This window comes from Myodes glareolus, chromosome 12 (genome assembly GCF_982192425.1).
Source record: "Myodes glareolus chromosome 12, mMyoGla1.1, whole genome shotgun sequence".
NCBI classification, from domain to species: domain Eukaryota; kingdom Metazoa; phylum Chordata; class Mammalia; order Rodentia; family Cricetidae; genus Myodes; species Myodes glareolus.
This window is the reverse complement of record NC_142037.1, coordinates 55,718,820-55,730,770: the sequence shown is the minus strand read 5'-3', so window position 1 is coordinate 55,730,770 and position 11,951 is coordinate 55,718,820.

Below are 11,951 nucleotides of genomic sequence, written 5' to 3'. Positions count from 1 at the left end.
GCAAAGTAATAACAAAACACAACATGACAGAAAAATAAAAAATTAAGACATTTTTGGGCCTGAATCTTGTTTGAAAGTAATCAGGCTTTCCAATTCCAAAATCTGAAATTATCTTTGTTATGCAAGACATAAAATGATAGAGAATTTTTTCAATAATTTGCTGCCTTTTGCTATCTTATTTGATTAATAAAGTGATCTGTGTTTATGCAAAGAGTTCTGTAAGATGTATTCTTACATCAAAATATTTTTTTTTCTTTTTCAAAAATGCAAGACAATGTATATTCTTAAATGGTTAAGAAAATCTTATGGTAAAATGTGGTGGGTGCTTAAGTGAGAAATGTCCCAATAGTCTTGGTATTTCAACAGCTGACACTCTTTGTGTAATGTTATGAAACCATTAGGAGAGGTTCGTAGGACGACGTATGTCACTGGGTGTGGACTTTAAGAATTTATATTCTTGTCCCACTTCCAGGTCTTTCTGCTTTGTGTCTGAAGTTGAAGAAGTAATGTCTCAATTTTCTTCTTCATGCCCCCACTGCAATGTCTCCCTGCCATTCTCTATTCTAAGCGTATAAAACTATAGATCCAAATACGTTTTCTTCATTCTATTGATTTTGGTCATGGTGTTTTATCAAAACAAGTAATATAAAAGTTGGCAGCAAGTATGTTTGGCTGCTGTCATGAATTTGACCATACTTTGTAGTGGACTATGGAAAATTTTAGATCATTAGGTTTGGGAGACTTTCTGCTGTGGACCAGTTAGATCCTCACGGTGTCTGCCTGGTAGGTGTGGAGTCTGAATCCATGTAGGATGCCAGATGAAGAAGGTTGCTTAAAAGATATTCCACACTAGCTCATAATTAAGAATAATAGAGGGTTTAGGGGTAGACTCACAAATTAAAATCCTCTGCTGGGATGGAGAGGAGCAACCAAATTCCCCAGAAAAGAGGCCAGATGCATGCTTTACCTGGGCATAAATAGTATAAGAGGCCACGCCCAAGTGGGTAGGTAATTTAAAGGCTACTTTTGAGAGGAATTCCTACAGCACACATACATATTTACATATATGTAAGTATATATATGTTAAAAGTTTATGTTTTGCCCTTTGATTTAAAGGAAATCACAATTAAAACATTGATGACTCCCTTAATTGTCACCATAGAACCTTCAACCTGCAACTGATAGAAACTAATAGAGAGGTCTACAGTGAAGTGCTGAGCAGAGCTACCTGAGACCAGTCCAAAAGAGGGAGGAGGAATAGTATGGGAAAGGGGATCAAGACTATTACGGAGATACCCACAGAAACAGATGACCTGAGCTAGTGAGAGCTCACTGACTCTGAACTGACACCAGGCAAAACTGCATAGGACCAATAGGTCCACTGAATGTGGGAACATTTGTGAGGCTTGGACAGGATTTGGGGCCACTGGCGTAGGGACCATGATTTATTCCTAGTGCTTGAACTAGTATCTAGGAGCACATTCTTTTTTGTAAGGATACCTTGCTCAGCCTTGATATAGTGGGGAGGGCCTTGGTCTTGCCTGGAAGTGAAGTGTAAGATTTCATTGACTCCCCAAAAGAAGCCTTACCCTTTCTGAGAAATGGATGGGGAGGTGGGGTGGGGAGAAGGTGGAGGAAGTGGGAGGATGGGAGGGAATGGTAATAGGGATAGCTTTGTAAAATAAAAAAAAGTATTTAAAATACCTAATAACAAAAGTAAAAAGGCCATACTTTGCTGAAGAGACATTGAAGTTTTAAAATTCTGAGACCTTGAAAGACTATTGAGACTTTTGAAACTGAACTAAATATGTTTCATATCATCATATGGCCATAAGACTATGGGATCAAGAAATGTCATGTGGGGTTTGAATAATAATGTGCCACATACCCTCACGCTGTTCTACACTTGTTCCCCAGATTGTGGTACTGTTTGGGGATGCTACAGAATTACCGGCAAGTATGTTTTAGTTGAAGTAAAAACATCATGATGATAGGCTAAAAGGTTTATAGCCTGGGCCCACTTACAGTTAATTCCATGTCTTATATTTGTTATTGAAATGTGTGCACACAGTTTCCAGCTTCATGTGCACGTTCTCATGGCTCCACTGTCATTGTGAACTTTAACCATCTAGAACAGCATGTCTCAACCTGGCGTTATGACATCCTTGGGGATGGAATGACCTTTTCAGAGGGATACATATCAGATGACCTGTATATCATGTATTTAATTTACACTTTATAACAGTAGCAAAAATTCAGTTATGAAGTAAAACAAAAATAATTTTGTAGTTGGACATCACCATATCATGATGAACTGTATTAAATGGTAAGAGCATTAGGAAGGTTGAGAACCATTGATCTAGAACTATAATCCAAACTAAAGTTTCTTTACTAAGTTTTTTTGTCATGGTGTTGTATCCCAGCTAAAAAATATATCTAATACAGATATTATGACATGCTTTATAAGTAGCATAAATTAGTTTTAACATATAGTTGAGTCATATGTGACTATTAATTAAAAGCAGATGAATTTAGTAGTTTGATATACAGTTTTTTCATAAGCAACAATTTTTCAATTTGCCAACATTGTGGTTATTTTAAGAGAAAAACGCAGTTAAGAAAAGGGCCCTTTGTTGAAAGGAACAAAGAAAGAAAGAAAGAGAGAGAGAGAGAGAGAGAGAGAGAGAGAGAGGAAGGAAGGAAGGAAGGAAAGAAGGAAGGAAAAAAGACAGAAGGAATCAAATAGGAAATAGAAAGGAAAATGGGAAGAACAGACAGAAGGAAGAAAAGAAAGGAAGGAAGGAAGGAAGGAAGGAAGGAAAAAGATAGAAGGAAGCAAAGAGGAAATAGAATGGAAAATGGGAAGAACAGACAGAAGAAAGGAAGAAAGGAAGGAAGGAAGGAAGGAAGGAAGGAAAAAAGGAAAGAAGGAAAGGAAAGAAAGAAGAGAAGGAGGTAGGAAGGGAGGAAAGGAGGGAGGAAGGAAGAAAATGAAAGGAAAGGAAGGAAGGAAAGATTTAGGATTTTGGACTAGGGATATAACTAACTTGGTACAGTGCTTAGTTAAAATACACCGTGCCTTTGGTTGGTCATCAATAAAGATTGTGTAGATATAGCAACTTATGGTATGTGAACCAAGCCAGGAGATTAAAAATGTGGGTTAAAGGGTAAGCTACATTGGCTCTTTTATTTCAGCATGCAATACTTAAATCTTTTCCTTAAAATGACAATGAAACAGACTTTGTTCTGGATATAATGTAACATATATTTTAATTGTTAACTCTTATCTTATCCTCGAGATGCTATTTTTTTTCCATATAACATGTCCAAACACATAAACCAGGAAAATTACTCAAACAATAGCACAGATACCTTCACTGAAAAATGGTTGTGAGAAAGTTGTCTGCCTTTAGACATATTTGATAAATTATCCATTCAGTGTTTTAGGACTTTGTTCATCTATAATTGACCAAGAAAGTGATGAGCTACAGATGGTGAAAGTTCTTCTAATGGTACAGAGACAGAATGCAACAGTGTTTTTCCTTTTCCACATATAAGCATTCAAGTTTCACAAGTAAAGCGTAAAAATAACTTCTGTGCGGAGATAGTACAGTTCATCTGTCAAGATGCAGGGCAAACTGAACCCAAAGAGCCTTTTGATAGAACAAACACAGAATTATAATGAGCAATGTTTCTACACCAGAACAGATGTAGAATGATGACAGTCAGACTGATACACAAAACAAAAATGTCTCTGAGAGGAAGCCACAGGGCACCACTCAGCTGCCACTAGTAAAATAAATCCAACATCAATTTTGTGATAGTTCAGAATTAATTCTCTGCTTGTTCATGTATCTCTCTATATGTTTATTCTGATTAAAACGCATTACATAAAACTAATCAGCTAAACTTTTGAATGAAAAGAGCTAAGTGGTTTTAAATATAATTTTGTTCTTCTTTCAGATAGCCTCAGAAATTCCTTGTCTGCAGAGTATGAATCTCAATATTGCATAAGCAAAATCCCCCACTTTTCCCCTCTGTCCACAGTAACATAGTTGGGTTTCATTATTTGTTAACTTAGCTAGAACAAAAAGAATTTCTAGTAAAATGGAGTAATGTAATATTTTGTTAAATTTATATGAAAATATAACATGTAATATATAAAACACATTTGAAATTTATCTCCAAGAGTTTGAATAGAAATTCAGGAGTTAGCTGATTCTATGATATTTTTTTATACGAAGTCATAAACATGTTTTCCAACAGAAAGGGGGATTAGGTAATAGAAATAACATTGAACATTTAGTAATCTCAATAACACTTACAATTTGTGTATTTAGAATTGTGTCTATGAATTCAATAATTATTTTTGTTTTAGATAGATAAGGTTAATATAGTATAACCACTCAGAGCTAATGAATTTTCTTATATTTTGTGTTAAAATTTTATATGTTTGTGTTTCTGTGTGTGTGTGTGTGTCTGTGTGTGCATGAACACCCTTGAAGAAGTCAGAAGAAAGTATTAGATTACCTGAAGCTGAAGTTATGATGGTTTTAAACACCCCAAATAGATGCTTATTGCTGAGCCTGGGTCCTCGTTAAGAGCAGCACATTGCCTTAATGACTATTCCCTTTTTCCAGTCCCAACTATGTATAATATAAAGAAATGGAATATAAAAATAAATATTAATTACAGGCCTTATTAAAAGTAATATGCAAAGAGAAAATTAATAAGAAATAAATATCTTAAATTTAACTTTATTTCCAGTTTATGGAAATTATGTTCCTAGAACATTTTATCAGATTTTAAATGTCTATGAAATTTATATTAAGTAATGCTTATGTCTTCAAAATTTATGAGGATATATATTCTCTATTCATTCTCAATAAGATAAGTTATTTTATGATTTACATTCAATATTTTATACTTTCCTAAGCACAGTAATTTAATTTTATCATATGATTTGCATAAAACCTATATACTATGAAAAAATAAATAGAAACATTAAATAATGTCATATATTTAAAAATATAAGGGTAGCCTAGAAATAACAAGCAATCATCTCTTATCACATTAAATTAAATATATTAATTCAATTTTTATTTACACTACTTTATTAAATAATGTAGAAACAACCATTTGTTTACTTTTATTTTCTATGAAAACAGAGATCTCTTCTGTTTTCAATTATTCAAATAAGACACTCTGACAAAATTACTTAGAATTCATGCTGCTCAGAATTTAATTAGTTGAGTCTTCAAACACCAGGACGAAGCTCTGCATCTGAGTTTTGAAAAGCCATGTAAATCTGTATGTAGCAGAAAGCATCTTTAATTCCAGCACACCTACCATAAAACAACAGACAAAACAGCAGAATAGTCAGAAGTTCAAAACCCAGCTATTCTGGAATATTTAATGGAGAAAAGGCAAATGACCTGTCTCAAACAGGAGTAAGCAAGTAGCAAGCTGCCCGTTGTCATCCGATTTTGACATGGATACTTACACACATCAAACACACACACACACACACACATGCACACACACACACACACACTTAAACAAACACATGCACACGTGCATACACACACACTCACACATGCACACACCTACTATTTTATTCTCTTTTAGCACACTATATAATATTGACCACATTGACTTGGAAGAATGTGCCTGTTGGCTGATTCTTGACAGTAGTGACAGTGTTGTTCATGTGTTCCTTTTTTTAAACTAGATTTTTTTAAAAATTGAAGCATAAATTTCCAAACATGGTAACTTGAGACATTTCAAAATTAATTCTTAAAGAGTAGAGAGTGATGATATTTTTAAGCAAAGTCCCTTCTTTGCCCTCTGGATTGTATACTCATGCACTCATTTAATAAACCTATATTTATTAATGTCTTATTATGTGTTGTGGAGTCTGCAGATATAAAAACACCCAACGGAAATGAACCTGAAGACTTGGCTTCTTAAGTGCATTTCTGTAATTAGCTGAGCTCTTCCAGACAAATTCACAAATATAACGTACAGATATACTCACACTGAGATCACCCACAGAGGGTAAGGATCCATTTATAATTTATATATTCAAATATAAAGTCACTGTTAGCAAGTATACATCATGCACTTAAATATATCCCATGAGTGAGAAGTTTCCCAGCCATCATAGAGCTCAGGCACCATCAGCATCTGTAATTTCTGGGCCCATTACCAATTTACTTAGTGAGTAGTTTCAGGATATATATTGCCTGGCCAACACAGAAAATGCTCAGACCACAGCACTTAGTAGCCACAGTCTGGAAAGGCAATTGAGACAAAATCCTTTAGGCTCTCAAGCCTATTTTCATCAGCCAGTGCTGAACTTTAAGCCCTATCTCCTCTAATGCACACCCATACTTTCTCCCATCATCACCCACATATTTATAAGTGCTTCCTTATTTTAGACTTCTTGTTCTCCTCTAAAGTCAAAACCACCAGATTTGTCATCCAGGATAGTCTTCTAATAATTGGTTAAGTTTTTTTTTTGTATTCCCAAGTTCTTCTCTTAATTTTACCATTGACTCTTGGTCTTCTGAAATTGGCTTACTATAGACATGGTATTTTTAATGAGATTCCTCCATTTTGTTATTTTTTTAAAAGAAATCCAATTGCAGTGAATCAAAGCAATTGTAAAAGTTCAGTCACAACTCTTTATTATTTTGCTTACTACTTTTACATCACTCCAGTTCCTTTTCACCAATATCTGACTCTGACTTTTTCCATAATTCATAGATTAATTTACCTGGGTTCTTTCAAACTGCATTCTCATTACTTCTCTGATCTCTGGAGCTTTAGTTCTTATTCAATCTTTCTCTAAAGATATGATGTCAGAGCAATCTCAAAGTTACTAATCACGTCTTTATTTCTAGAATTCTCTACACCACTAATGTTTACTGGAAGGATCATAATTTCCTTCATAACCTTTATAACTAATAAAATAATTAAATAAAATCATCAATATGAATTAAACCTTCATATAAGACATGTAGGCTTTCACTGGAATTATTATTTTTCCCTAAATTTAAGAAGTCTAACTCAAAATGTAGAGAAATAGGATGAAAGCAAAGAAGTTGGACCAATGAGATGATTATTTTCTCTCTCTTTCTTATAGAATATTTTGTACTTTTTTGTGACAGGATTTCTCCGTATAACCCCCCAAGATGTTGTGAAATTTGCTATGTAGACCTTCCTCTCCCTCCTGAGTGCTGAAAAGAAAGATGTGTGCCATTATGCCAAGTTTAAAAATGGAGAATGTTGAAGTATGCTGTTACAGATCATGTATTTATAAATTCAATAATATACATCTCTAGATGCATATAAATAATAACTGAATATATTTTTCTAGTCATCTTTAAGAAATAGTACAGCTAGAAAAAAGAAAATTCAAATATATCAGAGATTAAAAGAACAACCAGTTATCAAACTGAACATTTCTTAAAGTCAGAAGAGGTTTTATGATTCCCTCCATCTGTAATCTGACAAAATGTTCATATGAAAAATCAAAGCCAGACACATAAGTATCTGTAACAGTTGTAAGTTGGCATTTGACTCTTTGAACAGGATCTAAGTAGCTGCTAATCTGTGATTAACTGAGGATCAGATGATTGAATGACAGCATGCTCCTAAATTAGGCATTTAGTTAAATTTCATATTAGTTATATTACAGTGCATTACATAAAGATGCAAACTACCAAATTAGTTTAATCATTCTCATTTGTGACAATATTTTTCTGAAGGGGGCAAAAGAAAGCTATAAGCACTTCACTTTTTGTCTCAAGGATGTCATTTGGTGACTCAGTTAATGCACTTACAATATAATGGGCCAGAAATAAATCTGGTTAGTTTTATTAAAAATATCGTAAGTTAATTCAAAATCCAGTCCTCACTCCTTTTTCATGAAGTTGGGGATGCAGAGAAAATGCATGGGCTACCACTCAAATGGAGGCACACGTACATATTGCTGACCAATGAAAGTTTTACACATCTGTATGTTTTAATTACAGTGACGATTCACAGAAAAAAAATGAACAGATACTTTAATGGATAAGATGGATAGAGAAATGATGTCCTTCAGGTTTTTTAATAGGACAGAGTCTAGAGCATCGAAAATGATTTAACCTCTAATTCAAACTGAGACTCTGTAAATCGTTACTATAAATGAGAATTGTGGAATTAAATGAGAATAATTCACCTGGCAAATATGAAGAAATTCCAATTAACAGGAAGGCAATGGCAAACATGAAGAGATGCCAAGTAGTCCTTTTAGACGTCATTCAAGCTATTATCCAAGCTTCTGGAATAAATGATAAAACAATAAAACTTTCTCAAATGGAATTTTTGATATTTTTCTTCAGTATAACATTTGTGAGGAGATGAGAAAACTCTTTCTTTTCTCTCTTTTTCTGTAGGAACTGAGGGCAATTTCCAGTTTTGTCACACGTTACATGCACCCATCACACATTTTTGAAATGTATTATCATTGTGCACCTATTTTGAGGGAGTAGGATAAAAGTCTCTGTAGATAACATGTCTTTTGAAATGTGCTCACATTTCACTACCTAAAATGTGGTAACTTAACTATATCTAGCACCAAAGGTCCCAGGGAGATACAGCCTGTTGCTGAGCAATTTTTACACATTTATCTCAGGACATAAATAGAAATTATATAAAGAAGATGGTAAGATTTCATACACAGGAGGTCCATGCCACACGGAGGATGAGAAGGAAAACAAAGAAAGCAGTATAAATACATAACTGCACCATGATATCTTTCATCACTACCGCTACAAATTGCTTCCAATCAAGCTGTTTTCCCTCCATATAGTCTTACTTTTTCCCACAAACAAAGTCTAAAGAGTGTTGAAAACAATTGAAACAGAACAGTAATCCTCATACAATATGTTTTATATCCTGAAGCTTTAGTTTAGGTATACGACCATGATAAATCAAAGTAAAACCAGCTGAGTATATTGTGATGAAGAGATATTAAAAGAAAAATGATATAACCGAGAAGGAAGATTTTTGGCTTGTGGCACTCATGGAGAGCTGAAAAATACATCAGGGATGGGATAGGATGGCAGAGGTCTCCTGGGTGAGGCTGATTAGGCACTAAGTCTTTAAAGGCATAATTAAATGTTTGAAATATAGTTTGAAAGCATAATTGGCAGACTGAGGAGAACTGGCCTTTACAGGGAGATGGCAATGAAGCATACGGGGCTTTAAAAAGTGAATGAATCCCACAGCTGTGGGAGGTCCATACCAAAGGATTCTGAATTCAAGTTCAACCTCCAGCACATACAAAGAATTTCCCCTAACTCTTTTTTTTTAAAATTTATCTATTATGTATACAATATTCTGTCTGTGTGTCTGCCTGCCAGCCAGAAGAGGGCACCAGACCTCATTACAGATGGTTGTGAGCCACCATGTGGTTGCTGGGAATTGAACTCAGGACCTTTGGAAGAGCAGGCAATGCTCTTAACCTCTGAGCCATCTCTCCAGCCCTCCCCTAACTCTTTTTATACACATACACACACACACACATACACACACACACACACACACAAATAAATAAATGAATAAATAAAATTGGTTAGAAAGGGTGAACAAAATGTTAGACTTTAAATCAAGTAAAATAATTGTTATATCCTATTATACTATCTTAATATATTAAAATATAGTTTGAATTATATGACTCTTCTTACTTTAAATAAACAACACAGTTCAGAGTTTTACAAAAGGGGATGGCATAAGAGGCATTTTTCCATACCCACTCTGAGGCATTGATTCTAAGAAATGAAAATGTATGTCTAAAAATATATTTGAACTCCAATATTTATAGCATATTTATTCATAAGCACACTGAACCAGGAATAACCCGAATGCCTATGAGGAAGTAAATTGATATACAAATTATATTTTATTCATACAATAAAATACTACTCAGCAATAAAAGAAGTTATGGGTTATTGATTTGCATAGCAGAAAGGCTGAATCTCAGAAGTACACTAAATGAAAGAAATCGGGTTTTAAGGAGCACTCGCTATATTTTCCAATTTATATAAAAACCTCAAACTATGAAGTTGGATTATTATAAGAAGAAAGTCAACCAGAAACGGCCTAGTTTCATAGTGACATGAGTGTTCCCCACAGAAAAGCAAAGTTTTAAGTTTTTTTTTTTAAATTCTTTATTTTGATTGCGGTAGCAAGTAGATGGAAGTTAACTTTTGTAAAAATTCTTCAAAAGATGAATATGGTGTGTACTCACTCATTAGTGAATTCTAGCCAAAAACAAAGGACACTGAGCCTATAGTTTGTAATCCTAGAGAAGCTAAATAATAAAGTGAACCCAAAGAAAAACATATATTTATCCTCCTGGAAATTGGAAGATCGCCCAGCAAAAGTTGGGAGCATGGGGGTGGGGTGGGCGAAAGAGCAGAGTGGGAGAGAGAAGGGAGAATGGAAGGATTGGGGAGAGCTTGGGGGACTGGGAGATGGAGGAAAGGTGGATATGGAAGCAGGGAAGAAGGGATCTTAATTAAGGGATCCATTTTAGGGTTTTCAAGAGACTTGGCTCTAGAGGGGTTCCCAGGCCCAAGGAGAGGTCCCCAGCTAGGTCCTTGGGCAGCAGAGGAGAGGGTACCTGAACTGGTCTTGTCCCATAGCCACTGATGAATATCTTGCATATCACCATAGAACCTTCATCCAGTGATGGATGGAGATAGAGACAGAGACCCACATTGGAGCACTGAAATGAGCTACCAAGGTCCAGATATAGAGCAGAAGGAGGGAGAACATGAGCAAGAAAGTCAGGATCAAGAGGGTTGCGTCCACCCACTGAGACAGTGGGACTGATGTAATGGGAGCTCACCAAGGCCAGCTGGACTGGGACTGAACGAGTAAGTGATCAAACCAGACTCTCTGAACGTGGCTGATAATAAGGGCTGACTAAGAAACCAATGATAATGTCACTGGAATTTGATTCTACTGCATGTACTAGCTTTTTGGGAGCTTAGTCTGTTTGGATGCTCACCTTCCTCGACCTGGATGGAATGGGGAGGGCCTTGGACTTCCCACAGGGTAGTGTACTCTACCTTCTCTTAGGACTTGAGAGGAAGGGAGCTGTGGGAGGGAAATTGAAGGAGGGGAGGAGGTAGAAATTTTTAATATAAAAAGAACCTACAATAATTATAAAAACATTTATCTTATTAAAGCACAAGTTTTTTTCCTGTTTTCAATTATAATAGTCATGGGAGTTTATATGTATTAAAAATTTAATAATACAGCCAGGCTTCGTGGCACAGGCTTTTAATCCCAGCACTCAGGAGGCAGAGGCAGGTGGAACTTTGTGAGTTCAATCCAGCCTGGTCAACAAGAACTAGTTCCAGGACAAGTTTCGAAGCTACCGAGAAACCTTGTTTCAAAAAACCAAAATAAATAAATAAAAATGCTATATTAACATCTTGTTTAGATAAAACATGGTACTATTCTATTAGGAAGAATATCTTCTGAACAATGTGATTTATGTGTCACCCTCTAGACAAAATTTACTCAGCAAATTATCTTTTCATCCTTGGGACTCTTGTACCTGTTGCTCCCTCCAGGAAGAAGCTTTCCAAATCCCTTTTCACCTTCCTATGAAGGTTCAAGAAGCATACAGAACACCTAATAAACTGGATCAAAAAAAAATCCACTCACCATATAATAATCAAAACACAAAATGTACAGATTAAAGAAAAAATATTAAGAGCTTCAAAGGAAAAAGGTGAAGTAACTTATAAAGGTAAACCTATCAGACTTTCACCAAACTTCTCTATTGGAAACCATGAAAGCCAGAAGGTCCTGGATAAAGGTACTGCAGAAACTAAGGGACCATGGATGCAAGCCCAGATTACTATACCCAGCCAAGCTACCTTTTC